Consider the following 4,710-nt stretch of genomic DNA (forward strand, 5'->3'; position numbering starts at 1 on the left):
TTGTGATGGCTGTAAGTAATTCTATCTCTGGTATAAATACTCTTAAGTTTGATGATGTTGTGGGTGTTCTCCTAAGCGAGGAAATACGAAGGAGAAGCACAGGAGAATCATCAAGTGCTGCATTGTCAGTGGAAACAAGAGGAAGGCCTAAGGAGAGGTTCAAAAGCCAAAAGGGTCGTGATCGCTCAAGATGGAGCAAGTCACGCACAAAGTCAGTTCTTGAATGTTGGAACTGCGGCAAGAAGGGCCACTTCAAGAAGGATTGCTGGTCCAAGAAGAAGAAGGAGAAAGAGTCTCAAGACAACAAGCCAACATCGGAGGCCAATGTGGCAGGTAAAGTAGAGCAAGATGCTCTAATTCTGTCATTAGACAATGTGTCTAATTCCTGGATAGTAGATTCCGGGGCTTCATTCCATGCGACACCACACAAGCAACATTTCCAAGACTACACCAAAGGTAATTTTGGGTATGTATACTTGGGAGATGATGAAGCTTGTGAGATTGTCAGCAAAGGTACAGTTTCTGTCAAAACTGCTAACGGAAATGAATGGAAGCTTAAAGATGTTATGCATGTTCCTTCTCTTCGAAAAAATTTAATCTCTACAAGACAATTGGACGATGAAGGTCACAACATTGCATTCGGAAATAAACGGTGGAAGATCTCAAAGGGATCTTTGGTGGTTGCCAAGGGAGAAAAGGTTGGTACACTTTACTTGTGTACTGTTAGCACGCAACCTTCAGCTTGTGTAGCAACTACAGAAGTTGATAGTGTAGTGTGGCACTATCGACTTGGGCATATGAGTGCCAAAGGAATGCAAATCCCTCAAACAAAGAAGCTTCTACCAGGTTTGAAAGAAGTGGACTTAGAGTTCTGTGAAGATTGTGTTTATGGTAAACAAAAGAGGATAAAATATCAAAAATCAGGAAATGAAAGAAAAAATAAAAAGCTTGAGTTGGTTCATTCTGATGTTTGGGGTCCTCCAAGTACACCATCACTTGGTGGCTCATTGTACTATGTAACATTTATAGACGATGCAACTAGAAAAACATGGGTTTATGTCATGAAGAATAAATCCGATGTATTTTCCATATTTCAAAGGTGAAAAGCCTTTGTGGAGAATGAAATAGGTACCAAGGTTAAATACCTCAGATCCAACAATGGAGGCGAATATTGCAGCCAAGCTTTTGAAAGCTTTTGTGCTAGCAATGGCATTTGGAGGCAAAGGACAACCCCAAGGACACCTCAACAAAATGGGATTTCGGAAAGGATGAATAGGACAATCATGGAACGAGCACGAAGCATGCGGCTACATGCAGGCCTACCGCTTGAGCTTTGGGCGGAAGCTGTAAGTACATCTGTGTTCTTAATCAATCGGTCACCCTCAACGACATTGGATGGGGGAGTTCCAGAAGAGGCATGGACAGGTAAACCGGTGAATTATGCATTTCTCAAAGTGTTTGGGTGTGAGGCTTTCATGTACATAGATAGAAGCCTAAGATCAAAGCTAGATGCAAAGTCCAAAAAGTGTTTCTTCATTGGCTATGGAGAAGGTGACTTTGGGTATCGCCTATGGAATCCTGAAGATGGTAAAATCTTAAGGAGTAGGGATGTAATTTTTAACGAACAAAATATGTACAAAGATTACTTGGAAAGAAAACAAACAAAAGAAACGGGTGATGAGTACATGGAGCTTGAGGACGGTGAAGACTCAAGGACTGCAAACGGTGACAATGTGCAACAACGTCAACCAAATGAGGAGACTCAACCTATTCCCCAAAGATCTACAAGAGCAAGTAGACCTCCAGAAAGGTTTGTTCCTTCCTTCAACAATCTCTTGATCTCAGATTCTGGAGAGCCGGAATCATACGAAGAAGCTATGCAACATGAATCCAAAGAAGAATGGACGAAGAGCATGCAAGTGGAGATGGACTCACTACATCGCAACCAAACATGGGAGTTGGTTGAGTTGCCTAAAGGTAAGCGGGCACTTCAAAACAAATGGGTGTACAAGCTGAAGGAAGAAGAAGGTGGGAAGAAAAGGTACAAGTCTAGGCTTGTGGTAAAAGGGTTTTCTCAAAAGAAAGGTATTGACTTCAATGAAATATTTTCTCATGTTGTAAAAATGAACTCAATTAGGCTTGTCTTAAGCCTTGTGGCTGCTCATGATCTAAATCTCGAGCAAATGGATGTAAATACGGCATTCCCTCACGGTGACTTAGAGGAGGAAATCTACATGCTTCAACCAAAGGGGTATGAAGTAAAAGGTAAGGAGAAAATGGTTTGCAGATTAAATAAAAGCTTGTATGGTTTAAAGAAAGCATCAAGACAATGGTACTTGAAGTTTGATCGATGTACGTTGGATCATGGATTCACAAGATGCAACTCAGATCACTGCGTCTACACGAAGAATTTGGGAGATGGGAAATTCATCATCCTAATGTTGTATGTTGATGACATGTTGATTGCAAGTGCTAACATGCAGGACATCAAAGACCTAAAAGAGGAGCTGTCTAAATCTTTTTCAATGAAAGATTTAGGTGCTGCAAAAAGGATACTTGGTATGAAAATATCAAGGGACAGGACGAAGAAGACAATAAAGCTATCTCAAGAAGATTACGTCAAGAAGGTACTAGAAAGGTTTGCAATGCAAAATGAAAAACCAGTTTCTACACCTTTGGCTGGTCATTTTAAACTAACGAAGGATATGTGTCCAAAGACACAAGAGGAGATAACTTATATGTCTAAAGTTCCATATGCTGCAGCGGTAGGTTCTCTAATGTATGCTATGGTCTGGACAAGGCCAGACATTGCACATGCAGTGGGAGTTGTGAGTTGGTTCATGGACAACCCAGGTAAAGAGCATTGGCAAGCTGTGAAGTGGATACTTAGGTATCTAAAAGGGACAACAACAAATGCTTTGTATTTTGGAGGAACTGATATTTTTCTAGAAGGGTATGCTAATGCAGATATGGCAGGTGACAAAGATACTCGAAGGAGCACTACTGGCTATGTGTTCACGGTTGGAGGCACAGCAGTAAGCTGGGCTTCAAAGCTGCAGAAAGTGGTTTCACTTTCTACCACGGAAGCAGAGTATGTAGCAATGATGGAGGCAAGCAAAGAAATTCTGTGGCTCCACAGATTCTTAGAAGAGCTTGGATTCAAACAAGACAATTGTGTCTTGTACAGTGATAGCCAAAGCGCTATCCATCTTGCGAAGAACTCAGCCTTTCATTCAAGGACAAAGCACATTGAGGTGAGATATCACTTCATACGCACTCTTTTGGAAGAGGGACAGCTAAATCTAGGAAAGGTGCATACTAGTGAAAATCCTGCAGACATGTACACAAAGGTGGCCAACAAGGAGAAGTTGAGCTTTTGCTCATCTTCAATCGGCATTCAAGGATAAGAAGCCATAATGGAAAGCAGTCACAGGTCTGGTTTGGAGATCAGTCTCCAAGTGGGAGATTGTTAAGTATGGAGCCTGATTTACCCTTGTAATTTTCTGTGGTAAAAGCGCACATTTGTAAGGCCCCCATTATGAGGATAAGCCATCGTGCGTGAAGGAAAATCACTCACCGGAAACCAAAATTTTCACGGACAAGAATGAGGGGAATATTCCTTTTCGTCGGAATATTATGGCCGGACGGCGGCCGGAAAGTGGTCAAAAAACAACCGGTCGATTGGTCGGTGGCCGGTAGTCAATGGCCGATGGCCGGTGGTCGGAAGTCAATGGCCGGTGGCCGGTGACCGAATTCAATGGCCGGTGGCCGAATTCAAGAGCGGCTTGTCTTCTCAAGGGCAGCCACACATAGGCGGATTGGAGGGTCCGATTTGGACTTATTCACACAAGGGCGGCTACACATGGCTGTCTCTCATAAGAGAGGGCAGCCCTTTTGGCCTATAAAAGGAGGCCATTTCTACACACATTTCATAGTGTGAAGTAAATGCAACAAGGTGATTGTGAGGTGGTGAGAGTGAAGCAAGGCGGGAGCTCCATTAAGGGTATAATCCCTTTGTAAACTACTTCTTGTTTTGAAGTACTAAAGCCATTGAGTGGCTGCTTTCGCGTGGACGTAGCCCACATTGGGTGAACCACGTATATCTTGTGTACTCTCTCTCTCTCTCTCTCTCTCTCTCTCTACTCTATAATCTCGTGTATGTAAATCTATCTCTCTCCATTAAGTAATCTACTCAATTATCTATTTAGCTACGTCTTATTTTCTAACATATAGTAGTGCCGAATGGAGTAAGTAAACCCTTGTGTGGTGTGTCATCAATCAACAAAGTGTTGAAAGCATCATAAGGTACATTATCTGCTCAAAGGGCTTGTAGAAAAGTGGTACAATAGGTTTAGTTGGGTGGAAATGTCCCGCAATGGTATTACAATTTCTTTGACTATACACAAAATAAAAAGCTGATTGTTGCTGAATTTCAGCCAAATTACAAACTATGAAAAAAAGAGGATTCAGGTTATGGGCCTGCATTGAAGACCAGATAGCCACCCTAAACCTTGGAATCAAAAAATTCAAAAATTACTTTGTGCCTGGTCGAATTAATACTCTGACATTTCCCAAGCAGAAACTACGTAAATCGCAGAACTCTGTATGTACACTGTACCGTTGTCGTAGGAGTAGCAATCCATTTAGATCCAAGATAATCAGTCTCTACAATCATTGTGTGCATACATCAAAGTTAGTTAGAAAAAAAAA

Source organism: Adiantum capillus-veneris, chromosome 20 (genome assembly GCF_014529385.1).
Source record: "Adiantum capillus-veneris isolate H3 chromosome 20, ASM1452938v2, whole genome shotgun sequence".
In the NCBI taxonomy this organism is placed as follows: Eukaryota; Viridiplantae; Streptophyta; class Polypodiopsida; order Polypodiales; family Pteridaceae; genus Adiantum; species Adiantum capillus-veneris.